We start from the raw sequence: 13,844 nt of genomic DNA, 5'->3' as shown, positions 1-13,844 counted from the left end.
CCCCTCTGAAAAAATTATCAAAAAATACCTATTTTTCACGCTTCCAAAGGGATTTCTTCCCTTAATGAAGTCCTACAACAACATCAAACATCGCACGATTCGGATGAAACCGGTGGATGTAAGCACGGAGAATGAAAAACAGCTGTATCGTAGCGTGTACAAGCCTCGGCAAATCAAACGAAGTCATCGAGCGCGGAAATTCAGTGTAGGCGATCGAGTTCGAATCAGCAAGTACAAGAATGTATTCAAAAAAGGCTATACACCCAATTGGACGACAGAAATATTCACCGTGAGTGAGGTAAAAATACCAATTCACTCACCTACAAGCTTACCGATTATCAAGATCATCCCATCGACGGGGGCTTCTACGAGGAAGAGCTCAACGAAGTGAAATATCCCGACGGCCACCTTGCGGATAAAGTATTACGCAAACGCGGGAATCTGTTCTATGTAAAGTGGTTGGGTTGTAATAGTTCGTACAATAGTTGTATAAATAAAACAGACGTGTAACATAATTTGTATGTATTTTTCGAATTACAATGAAAGATTTCGAATATACAAATATTTCCACATTTCACATCCTTTGTATGCACATGTGCCATACTCTGTACTGTGAAATTTATGATAATGATAATAATAATGATAATAATAATGACAATATGCAATTTTTCCATACGATTATGACACATTTTATTTTTTGAAAAACTTTTTTTCATTTTCTGAAAACCTTTTTTCGTTTTCTAAAAACTTTTTTTCATTTTCTGAAAAATTTTTGTCATTTTCTGAAAACTTTTCTCGTGGTGAACGAATAAATATGAATAATTGCGTGATATATCAATAATGAATGAATAAATAATTGTGAAGTATATGAATTCGCATTTTGAAACTTCGAATCCCTCAAATATCGTATTGATCGTGAAACGTTTTCGCCTGATGGTGTATCGTCCGAGGCGTCAAACACCAAATATTCACATCAATTCCACGTCTACAGTTTTATCATATAGCTATTGGGGGGCTGTGACGAACCCCCAAGGTACGGTGTCGGTCTGGCCAGGTATCAATTGTCGCTTGTCATCCTGCCAACTTAGAGTCAATTTTTTTTGTACGATCGTGCTCACTTCGTGTTTTTTGCTGCGATTAAATACTGTCGAAGAGTCAACTCTTGGTGAGCCAAACGTGATGCTATTTATCGATGAATTTTTTACACCCTTGGCGCGCTTACTCACTTTTACACCACTGTCATATTTTTACCCATCCTCACCCATCGTTGTAAATGTGTACAGCTTTGCTCGCGGTCCCACAAACTCCGTCATAATTTTACCATTATTTTCATCCTTCATTAGCCCTAGTCGTTTTTTAATCTTGAGGCGAATACCATACACATCGTCGGGCGGAGAGTCAGAGGTATCAAACATTGTATCTACATCACATTTGATGATATCGTAGATATTAGGCATATTGAATTGATAAATAAGGCTGTCTGTGTCAGTAAACATCAATTTAGCTTATTTATTCGAAAAGTTGGTTTTAATATAATTATAGTGGGAATCGTAGAGAAAGATTTTTGACAGATCTAGAATTGATGCGCCGACGTAAATAGGTTTGGCAAAGTGAACTTTGACACGATTCATTTCAATGATAACCATATCAGTGCCAAATACGGTGCAGCTGTGAAAGTTTGCTCGGGCAATAAGCGTTCTCGCACCACCTCTTCCCTTCCATTTTGTGACCAATTTAACATCTTCATGATTTCGCACATTCTCCATAGTCTTGCCGAACACAGCGTTGTTCATTAGTTTATAAAAGTTTTTGTCAAATCCATTCCTAGACCCCTTACGCATGTCTGTGTTGAGAGTGGTGTACGGCTCGAGTCATGGAGATTGTGCAAACTTCAAACTTCTATGCACTTTCGTTAATTTCAATCCTAAACTCAAACACTGTTTTAAATTTCTGTAGTGCAATGTATACTTCGTTTTGAGGTGAAGGGTGGCCGCGAGTTTGGCATTTTCACTACCTGAAAGAGTAAAATGTTCGAGACAAAGAGGTAAGTCCTCGTGTTCCTCGTGGAGTTCTAAAGGATAGTCCAAATCCACCTCCAGAAAGTAACCGATCGGCGAATCGTCCGGATGGTCCGTTATATCGATGTGCTGATACTACCACTCGAACGAACCGATTGGTAAATGCACGCTTAAAGCTGCACCGTACAGGTTATTCACGTCAAAATACATGAGATACGATTCCGCTTTGTTTGGATCAAAATCTTTTCCCATGAATCTATTATTGGACCGAGCGTGTCGATTGGAGCATTGTGCTACGCCGCCTCGAATAGCTTTTTCAATAAATGACACCATTTCAGGGTTGTCTAAAAGTTGCAAATATGGGCTATTCCGCATCAACCGAATCAGTCATCTCTCAGATATTTTTTTAATTTGGATTTTACTCGAAAACGAAGAAAACCCCCCTCTGAAATTGATTCACAGGTTGTAGTACAGTTCAAGGAACATGTCAGAATTTGAAAAAAATTTTTTGATCGTGTCAGTCAATGTTTTAAAAATCTTTCTCCAAAAAAATAGAAAACTGAAGTGACCGCAATAAATCTTATTCGATCCAATCAATGAACACACAAATAATTGATAATAACGTTTTTTTACCATTTTGTATTTTTTTTTTTTAAATTCTATGGATCTTTCTACGTAATTTGAATAAAAAAAATATATTGTATCTAATTTTTTTCCAAAGTTATGAATTTTTGAAAAAAATGGGAGTCTAATTTGTCATTGTTATTAAAAAATCGAATTTCGCATTATGAGATTCGCGCTTTGGGACACGAATCTAACTTCTCCCACACAATCCACATGCCAAATTAAAAAAATATCTGAGAGATGACTGATCCGGTTGACGCGGAATAGCCCATATGCATTAGTATGCTTGAGCATCGCGTCAAAAGCAAGTCCCGGTGCAGTGTAGTAGTGCAACGGATCTAAATCGTATGTTTTGAAGCAGCTAGCGCGGAAATTTCCGAAAATATCGGCAAGCAAAAGAACATCGGTCTTTAAATATAAATCTGAATAGCCCCCAATGACTCTAAATGGAATTCCCCCAAAACAGTTTAGGCGTGCTTGTAATCGGCGTCCCTAATATTTGAATTGGTGAGATGAGAGTAGAAATGCGTCTTTGCAGGTAATCGCATTTCATCGAGTTATCTCCAACAATCGACGTATCCATAGAGAAAAACGCCTTTGCGGGTCGTCAAACCGAACTGAGTTGGGTTATTATAAAATTTACGTGTCATGCGTTTATCGGTATCGGTCAAATATATGGAAAGTTTATCGATGCTGCTAGCCATAAATCGAAACGAATCGATGAATCTCAAGTGCATCATTGTTCTATCGACGCGTTTCGTGAAGGGTATATACTTTCCCTTATTCATGGGTGGCAGTGTAATTTTACCGGGGAAAGTTGACGCGAGGGATTTCATTAAGAAGTGAGAATCGTAACCGGACAAATTGTGGAAAACCATTGGAATTGTGTACGACTCTCTGAAATTCAAATTACACCGATTATGAGCAGGACCACGATATTCACCCGTGAAGTGACAGTGATCGTAACACTCTTTCTCCTCAGCGGTAAACCGTTTTTTTACAAATATAACAATTCTTTGCGCGCATGTGACGATCGCGTTGCACTTGGGTAAGAGACTTCATCGGAATTATGTTTTTGATGCGTGACTCTACTTGAATTGATGAATCTTCAAGCTGTTTCATAAACCAATCTATGCAATCGACACCGCGTTTACCGTGAAACTCCGATAATGTCTCATCGTACGCGCAATGTACGTAGTACTCCACACTGTGCGGGACATGCTTCCGAATTTCACTAGTCTTACGAGTTTCAAATTCATCTACAGGTTCGGGGTTTAATATACATTCGAGATCGGCGTATACGACAAACGGAACGGTGCCTTTGTTTTTAGAATTGCAAAATACTAAATCTTCACACTTGGGAAATTCCATGCGTACTTTATTTAGCATAATACAATCTTGTCGATGATTGTCGTAGGTGTGTTTCACGCCGAAGTGGCACAAACAATTGTCACATAAAACAGTTGACCATTTTAATTAGACAATTGTTTGCTCACCAATCGGTAAAGATCTTTAATCCAAGCAAAGTGGAATATTGGTGCAAACTCACCAGACATATCGTCTTCCGGATTACTCTAAACCATTAGAAGATGGATCGTGTCAATGTTTGCGCTATGCAGCTTTTTACTCAGGTAAATTGGCACGATGACGCTTTTATTTGATTTTGCATGTTGCGAAAAAGTTTGAGATTCTATACCATATACATTGATTTGCAAATTATTCAATCTCTCAAGCTTTTTCACATCATGTAGAGTGGTAGGGAATTTGATACCTGTACAGTCCAACTCGGAAATATATCGATGATAACGGCTTGCCCTTTCAGTGTCAGTGTTGACTGGATGGAGGGCTGCTGTGACGGACCAGAGAAGGCATTTTTCGTCCTCGTTCCTCACGTTCACCACCGCTCTCTTCCGTTGAATGTCCTGGGGCAGCTCGATGAATGTTGAAGCTTCCGCGGCGAGAGGCTGGTAGCGGTTGATATTTTCAGCGATGTTGACGATCTCAATCATGCTCCAACGGGAATCGCGTTGTTCGAAATCTTCCGCCGTCGATAGCAGATCACCCCGTGCACGTATGAACCAGCCATTTATATCGCTCGATGAGAGAAGAATCGCCACGTTAGATGTGTTGAAGCTCCTAACTTCGGTGGAGATCTCTTCATGTTTGACATTTTCGAATTTGCACGATAATATGAGGTTAACCTTCACATTTCCCCCCTCGCGCAGTACCTGCTTCAACTTCTCGGTGACGACGCGCTGCACATCGTCCAGAAAGGCGTCTAAATTTTTATGACGGAGATTTGTGACAACCCCCGTTCTGATTCAGCTGGCAAACGCACTATCCACATCGTCCCACTGTACACCTGCAGGAGTACCGATATTTTCACCCGTCACCACTGTGCACTGTTGCAACTGCTTGATCTTCGTCACCCAAGATCGCAGAAGTGCGATCGTATGTTGGATCCGTATTTTCGCACCAACGGTTGTTCCTCGTTGCATGGAAATATCGCGCAGAACTTGGATATTTGCATTTCCAAGATCAGTCCAATGATTGATGACAGCGTCATTCTCTTCTCCGGGAGGCTGCTCTCTCAGCAAATTGCACGTCCCCTCTATCTGCTCTGCAAGCTCCATATACGCTTTGACTGCTATGACTTTGACGTTGATATAAGCTGAACTTTGTATTACTTTCTTGACTTGCACGTATCGTGTAAGATTGATGAGTCTGCATCGGATGCGTCAAGCTCATATGTACATAAGCCGATGGATCTCAAAAATTTGAGTGTGACGGTGGGGGGTCCAAGCTTTGTACCACCCCCGCCATCAAAGAATCAACAATTTTCATGATGTACAGGTCTGAGCTTGCACACCCCAACCCCAATCAGTGCCGGACATGCGATGGGAAAAATCGATCGACGAAAAGCAGGTAGCGAGCAGTGTTTGACGTAAAAAAAAATCTTGCCTACTCTTGACTGGCTGGTATATGCACTGTAACGTGGCATTTCGGTCAGGCTTGCCCGTTACAACAGACTCCCTGAACCCTGGGCGGGATCCAGGAATCAGGGTTTCGAAAATCGAATCGCGAAATAATCCTAGAGAGCGCCAGAACTGGAGTCACGCACCCGGGCTTCGACAGGGACAAAATAGCGCATTACGAACAAGATATTACAGGCTTTTGTTTTTTTTATTTTTTTTTTTGAGTACACCAGCCACCAGCCCGCGACCAACTTCGACGCCGAAGATATTTTGTGGCAAGGCGAAACCTGGGAGATCTCGCGGGAAGGATACCGAGGCTGCGGAGGGGGAGACAACGCAGGTCCCTGCAACGCGGGAATCCAAGGCGGACGCGATTCCCGCTGGCGGCCGGCGCGCCGCAGCCTCCCCGCTCACCCCGCCTACACCCAACCGAGACAACCGCGAGAGACCAGCTAGCGACGAGGGAGCACCGCCCCGCCCAACCCCAGGACCCCGTAGAGCTGCGCGGGAGACGACATCGCGATCTAGCCTTAAGTTCTGCGCCGCGTAGCGACGACAGGTGCGCGGCAAGTTGCGCAATCCCCAAAATCGATGACAGATCGATTGTTGCGCATTCTTAGGGTGATGACGTCACGGAGCATTAGCGTGACGAGATCGGCGTTGCGGCCGATCGGCCCTCGGAGATCACTCGAGTTCTGGCGAACAATCAGGTAGCACGTGTGTCGCGAGAGAGTCCGTGTCGAGTTTTTTTTTTTTTTGTCGCGCAGTAGAAGTTAGTAATTGCGAGGGAGAATAGCCGCCAAGGATCACGAGGGAGTTGGCGAATTCGTGGCCTGCATGTGGAGCGGTAAGCGCTGCTAACCTTCTTGCGAGAGAATTTCGAGAGATAATTAATAAAGGCTTGACGAGGAACGGATAGCCAGTGAGGATTGGCGTTAACGACAGTACTCGAAATTCTTCAGCCGATACATCTGCTTGGTGACCGTAGCCTGAGTTGCGCGTAATGAAGTAGCGTCAATTTCGAGTGATCGAGGAGGTCGATTCGAGTCACGGGTTGAGCCGAGACATTATTGTCTCGAGTTTGAGTGTAACCAAATTCCGTTACACAGGGTCACGTCAACTTAGTCCGATACAGCCTCATTTCTCGTGTAGGTCGCGAGCAGTCTAACGGGGAGCGTTCGAATTCGCGACCGCGTCCTGCCGTCGCGGAGAAAGTTGAGCTCGGGTGCGTGTTAACAAGAATATTCTTTTGTAGGGATAGTCGCGGGTGACGCGACGAGCCTCGTTTCCGTTTGACCTTTGGTATAATCAGTTAGTAATAAGTTGGCGATCATCGCCCGTAGGCATGAGCAATTTTATTTCTTTTTCTTCTATTTGATTTATTGCCGATCGCGGACAGCGTCGGCCGAGAATTCGGGTCGGTTTCCGTCGAGGGGTTTAGTATTAGGTTGGCAATTAACGCCATTCCATAGAGGACGATCGCAGGCAGCGTGTCGGGTCCTATTTTGTTGTTAGTTTGGAAGTTAGCGGTTATCATTAAGACGGCGACTAGCGCACGTAGGCCGGAAAGGTCTTCTAGATCTATTGATTTTTTTTGTTGTTTGTTCTTTCTTTTTTTTTTGGTTATATCTAAGCCTCTGTATCTGGAATCGCGACGACGACGTTAGCAGTATTATTATTTTATTTTATTTTTGTATTATCGCTAGCTGAAAATATATTGTTTAATTTCATTATTGCTTCGTAAAATAACGTGTTGGCGTACGTGTGTCGTATCTTTCTTTACCCGAAAGTTACCCCTCCCCTCTCCGCGGTACTCAGCTGCCGAGTATATGGTCGCGGTATAGCGCATTACCGATTTCAAGGCGTGTTGAACACGCCAGGCGACCAACAAATTTCGCGATATTATTTCAGGTCCAGGATACCTCGCAGACGCCGTTTTATTGTGCACGCGGTAAGTTCTCGGTCATTTGCTCCGAGTGACCGAGGAGCGGGAAAAATCCAAATCACAGCATATACATCGTTTGGGTTTTACAACTCTTTATAGTGAACAAGTCCGAGTCTGCACACCAGTAGATTGGTTATGAGAGTTCTAGACCCAAACATGGCGGCGTGCCCCCCATGCCCCCATGCCCCCATGCCCCCCCCCCCCCATGCCCCCCCCCCCCCCATGCCCCCCCCCATGCCCCCTCCTGCCCCCCCCCCCAATTTTCGATGGCCATTTTGATTTTTTGATGGCGGCCATTTTGATTTTTTTGATGACGGCCATTTTGATTTTTTTGATGTCGGCCATTTTGATTTTTGCTTAGCCGGATGAGCAGCCATTTTGATTTTTACTTAGCCGGATGAGCAGCCATTTTGATTTTTCATCGTCCGACAGTTTGATAATATGATTTTCGCTATGACGTCATCAGCATAATCGACCGATTTTGCCGTCTACCGAGCAGCTATTCAGACGGCGGCCATTTTGATTTTCATCGTCCGACAGTTTGATAATATGATTTTCGCTATGATGTCACCAGTTGGCCGTTTTGATTTTTGCCCAGTCGGATGGGCGGCCATTTTGATTTTTATCGCCAGACAGTTTGACAATGTGATTTATTTCTTGGTCGGACGAATAGCCATTTTGATTTTCGCCGTTACCCGTAAACTTTCGCGTCAATAGTTTGCCCCCAGGCGAAAATAATATTTTCCACGTACTTCGAATACATTCTTTTGCGTTAATCGACCGGATGGTGGCATCGCAATTAGATTTCGCGTTAATAGTTTGCCCCAGGCGAAAAATAATATTTTCCACATACTTCGAATACATTCTTTTACGTTAATCGACCGGATGGTGGCATCGCAATTAGATAGACAGGGAATGCTGATGGCGATCCGCAAACTTTCACGCTAATAGTTTTACCCCCAGAGCGAAAAATAATATTTTTCATGTACTTCGAATACACTCTTTTGTGTTAATTGACTGGATGGTGATCTCGCAATTAGATAGGCCGGGAATGTTGATGATGATTCGTAAACTTTCACGCTAATAGTTCATCCCCAGAGCGAAAATTAATATTTTTCATGTACTTCGAATACACTCTTTTGTGTTAATTGACTGGATGGTGATGTCGCGATTAGATAGCCCGGGAATGTTGATGATGATTCGTAAACTTTCACGCCAATAGTTCACCCCCAGAGCGAAAATTTTACACTCGAAAAATATTAATAGAATTTATTGTAGTTATATATATATATATATATGTATATATATTTCGAATTACAGTTGCACTTAATTTTAAGTAAATTTGGGGATGTTCGCCACAATTAGATAGGTCGGGAAATGTTGACGGCGATTCGTAAACTTTCATGCTAATAGTTTGCTTTTACTATCACTCCCCCCAAATTCTTACGATCCATCTGCTTATTGTAGTTATATATATATATATTTCGAATTATGGTTGCACTTAATTTTAAGTAAAGCTGGGGATGTTCCAATGCGATCATGCAAGATCATGCAGTAGGCAGAAGTGTGTGGTGGGAACGCGATGCTAGAGTCAAATTCCAATCGAATGTCGACAGGTCCAGTTTTCAATGTTTCGTTCTGCTTGGAGCAATCAATGGCGATAAGGGGGGCGCGGTTTATAAATTCACGCTTCGATAGCAAAGGCTCAGCTTCTTTGTTGTAGTAGGCCATTTGAAACCGAACATACATGTCATAGAGAAAGGCGTATTGATTATTGGATATATCAAGATTCATATTTCCGTAGGGATAGCACTGCGAGTTGAGGAAGAGTTTTACATCTCTGATCCGACAATGATCAAATACGCCCGCATTTTTCAGCGGCTCGTTTCTCCTAGCGGTTTGAAATCCTAGAACGACATATCTCGGCTTCTCAAGCTGCGTCGATGTCTTGACTGACCATATATGTCGCGTTGTTGACGGGAGCATCGGATACACGTACGTTTCCCAAGAACGAAAACTCATGGATATGGCGGGATCCGTGGCGATGTAGTTGAGTAGCTGGATTTTCGGTTTATCCGCCAGTTTGATGTATGGCAACAACCACTCGATTTTATTTAGGGTGATTTTAAAGTTTTCCGTCGCCGCGGTCTGAATAACGGCATTCAAATCGGTGTTGGAACGTGTGAGAATTAACTCATGTTTAGCATTAACAACAACTCGGCAATAATCCTCGGCAAAGCCTAGCACATAATTTAACGGTAAAACAACATCGAAATTTCCATCGGCATCGGTTAGTTCGCTATCCCCACTTAACCACCCGGTATTTTCCAAACTATATTGCTGGCCCGGACTCAAGGATACGTAACCCTTCATAGTGCTGGTGATGCCGACATTTTTATTCCGATCAATCTCTACACCGTTCAACTCATAGCGAACTTCCTCAAACAAGTGGCAAACGGCCATATTGATCAATTTCGTAACCGCCACCGCAGCCACGCCATCAGCCTTTGTGATTTTTCCATTAATGTGTAGAGAGCTTTTACTAGGCAGTAGACACAAGTCTTGATGTTGAACAACAATACGGATTTCATCGTTGTTCTGGAAGGTGGATGATGCAAACGGCTGATGAGCATGAATCTCAGAGTGCGCAATCGATTCGTCGAATACCACAGGTTTCTGTATTTCTATTATTTCTTCCATGGTAACACACACAGGATGCAGCGAACACGAATTTTTATTCTCCAAAATTTCCGCGTAATCAAAGACCTAGGCTCTGGAGAAACCAAACGTTCAGAGGTGTCAGTCTCGTAGGGGGTGTAAACGTTGTCAGAGGTGTCGGACGACTGACGATTTTTGGCCATGACGTTTGAGTTTTATAACTTTTGCCCAACTTTCTTGTCTTAAACACGATTCCCATTATTTCAGTGTTTTCACGTGTAAACGCACAGTAATCGTTTCACCACGAAAATTAATCAGCTCGTCGTCTTGATCAACTATTCTCAGCTGCAAATGCTGTATCGACAGTACGGCGATTGGTAGGTAAATGATGCTGGCAGGCACTTCGACAATCTTATATCCTGATGGAACGGTTGGGAAAAATTCGTGAATCGTATGAGCTCGACGCCCGTTTATGTACGCCCCAGCGGTTATGTTACACTCAACGCGTAAAGTATTAACCTTCAGTATAGCCACTGGTAATTCAGATTTATGAGTAACGTCTCGTGCTAGCTCAACCGCTTTAAATCCCAACAATCTGCCGATGGAATCTTTGGGCTTAAAGTCTACCACATGATTGCACGTGACTTCACTGTTCAGCTCGCTGTCGTTAGCTCTCAGACTGAGGGTGACGTCGGAGGGTAGCTCCTTACGCAGAAATTTTTCAATATCCTCAATTTCATAGCTCCCCGTGGGTATTGTAATGATCTCTCTGCTGTTGTCCGCCCGTTTCAGGTAAAATTTATCACATGTCTCATAAATATTGGGTATTGAATTGAATGTTAGGAACTCGACGAGTCCGAGAACATAGTTTTTCTCCGGCGATAACTCGATTGGGGGGAAATATTGAGCCTCCAGCACGGAGGATGTACCTGACAGTGTTAACGTCAACGATTCCGACATGACTGATGCTTGCTTCTGTCACACTTGTCTTTTTATAACTGTTCGCTGAGAAATTTGAGGCATAAGTGCCCGCAAATCACAGGATCATATTCCTGATACCTCTTGTGATTGTATTCCACGCTACCAACACCGAGATACCTCATCAGCTCCTTAGGCGGCTTCAAATCGCCGAAACTGTCGAAATACGCAACATGGTCACCATTTTTCTTGTACGCAACCCAATGTGTCCCTGGGCCGTTTTTATCGTCAAGAATAATAATTGCAGATTCCCGCATTTTCGCCCCCGATTTAGGCAGATCATTCCGCATGAAAACACCGCGAAAATGCGAAATTTTCATATTTTTAGCATATTTGAGTAAATCGAAGTTGGTGAGAGCTCGGTGTGGTAGCTGTATCAGTTTTTTGCCGGACGTAAGTACAGGCCCATTCCGCTGCGGTAGGGTCGCAGGTATAATCCCTTGCCCAAAGCAATCGCCTCCATTGTTGTATTGTGCCGTTTGGCCTCGTTCAACCGATGTTTGTTGGCACTAGCGTCGTTGACGGCTTTAGCTATACCTGCAGCACCACCCGCAAGAGCTCCAGTAGCGCTCAGACCAGCCAGAATTGGAATGAGAAACGGTAGGAAGCCACCAATTTTATCGGGCACAGGTATAACGCGAGGCAAACGACCATTCTTCACAATCCCGCGTGCAGCCGCACGAGCGCCCGCCAACGCCGACTCAACGGCTTTATAACCCGGTCGCATGGCATCCTTTGCCGTTGTGATGATGGACTTAAGGTTCACCGTTCTCTTCCGATGTTTATTCTTTTCACCTGTTCCAGATTTCTTCTTCGCGGCCGCTCCAAGTTTCGACAGCTTCGCAGCTAAGCCCATTCCGAGTTTAGATTTAGCTTTCATGGTGTTGGTGACTCCCCAGGCTACTGCCTTTTCGCCCACACTAGCGTCCTTGGCCAGGACGCGATTCCACGCCTTCTCAGCGAGCGCTTTATCGGCAAGATTTCTCGCCTCAATATCGCGATTCTTTGCGTATGCAATGTCGTGGTCTTTGCATGCGACATCCAGCGGATTGATCCCCAAATCGCCCCGAGCCAACCTCTTGGCTAATTTCGTTCCAGGTCCGCAGTACTGATACCCTGGTACGTGCAATTCAACTGGGAGATGATTGATGATTTTATTTAACAAACCATCACCGCGTTTCTTCCGTGTGCACGTCCTCATAGTCCAGCAACAACTAACGTGACTTCTATAAAAAGGGGGGGAATTTATATGCCGTAATTTCAGTTCTCGTTGCCATGCTCACGAAGCATCATGAGATTTCAAGATCAGCTCGATAAACTACCTATCGAGAATTTTGATAAAATGGTTCGACGCGCAAAGGGGAAGATGGAAAAACGGCATGGAAAATTGCTACCAAATACCGTGAGAGCAATTTTTTGTGGGCCATCGAATTGTGGTAAAACTAATGCTCTTCTCTCACTCATCGCGCACGGCAATGGATTGCGATTCGAAAATGTCTACGTCTATTCGAAATCTCTCATCCAGCCAAAGTATCAACTTTTGCGAAAGTTGCTAGAACCCGGGCATGGTGTGGGTTATTTCCCGTTTCGTGAGAACGACGAGGTTGTAAAACCGGAAGATGCTCGCCCCAACTCTGTTATGATTTTCGACGATGTGGCCTGTGAAAAGCAAGATAATATCAGAGCATACTTCAGCATGGGCAGACATCGTGATATCGATAGCTTTTATCTGAGTCAAACGTATGCGCGCATTCCAAAACACCTAGTGCGTGACAATGCAAACTTATTGGTGCTATTTCGACAGGATGATATGAATCTGAAACACATCTACAGTGATCATGTGAACACAGACATGACGTATCAGCAATTCAAAGACTTGTGCTCGGCATGCTGGAATGATGACAAATACAGTTTTACCGTAATTGACAAGGATAGCGAAATCAATGAGGGACGATATAGGAAGGGGTTTGACTGCTTTATAAGCATAAACTAGCATAAACTTGCACAGTTTTATTGCAACAATCGGTCCGGCAACATGGAGAGTGCCAAGATTCGTAAGCATAGCGATACATTGCGTGAAATATCGAAAGCATCCGATATCATACGACGGAAGCATGAGATGCTCAAGTTGGACAAGGACACGACCGAACAGGTTATGGGGGAGGTATTCAAGCCGTTAATAACGCCGTTGCAACAATTGGTGGATACTTCAAAGCCGCAGCAGCGGCATATTAAACAAGAAATTAAAACGGAACTACCGCATGTTACAATGAAAAAAGAAGAAGAAGAAGAAGAAAAAGATGGTGAGAGTACCAGAGATGATGATGATGATGATGACGTTGCGGAAGATGAGGATATGAGTGATGGGAATTTCACGGATGCAAACGATAAAACGCCTGACGGCTCGTAGCGACATCTACCACGCTCGTCTTCATACGAATGCTCCATAAACCTTACGCTCATGTCGCAAAGGGAGAGTTTTGAGGACTTTGGGTGAGTGAATTCTGCGGATTTTTTGTGTGATGATAGTCTTTTAGACAGAAAATGAGGTCCTTCAACCTTGCGCGAGATGCTATAATGAGTCTATCACAGCTGTGGTCATATGAAATTGTTTTGAACGGCAGTCTGATTGAAAATGACGTGTAC

General features: G+C 43.6%; 1 protein-coding gene across 3 annotated transcripts in view; it reads right to left on the bottom strand.

Annotated features, from left to right (window-relative positions):
• LOC124221964 (dipeptidase 1) overlaps positions 1 to 13,844 on the bottom strand; it is a 1,639,756-nt gene that overhangs the window by 319,380 nt on the left and 1,306,532 nt on the right. The gene's annotated exons all lie outside the window — the stretch shown is intronic.

Source organism: Neodiprion pinetum, chromosome 6 (genome assembly GCF_021155775.2).
Source record: "Neodiprion pinetum isolate iyNeoPine1 chromosome 6, iyNeoPine1.2, whole genome shotgun sequence".
NCBI classification, from domain to species: Eukaryota; Metazoa; Arthropoda; class Insecta; order Hymenoptera; family Diprionidae; genus Neodiprion; species Neodiprion pinetum.
This window is presented reverse-complemented; position numbering and strand designations above follow the sequence as displayed.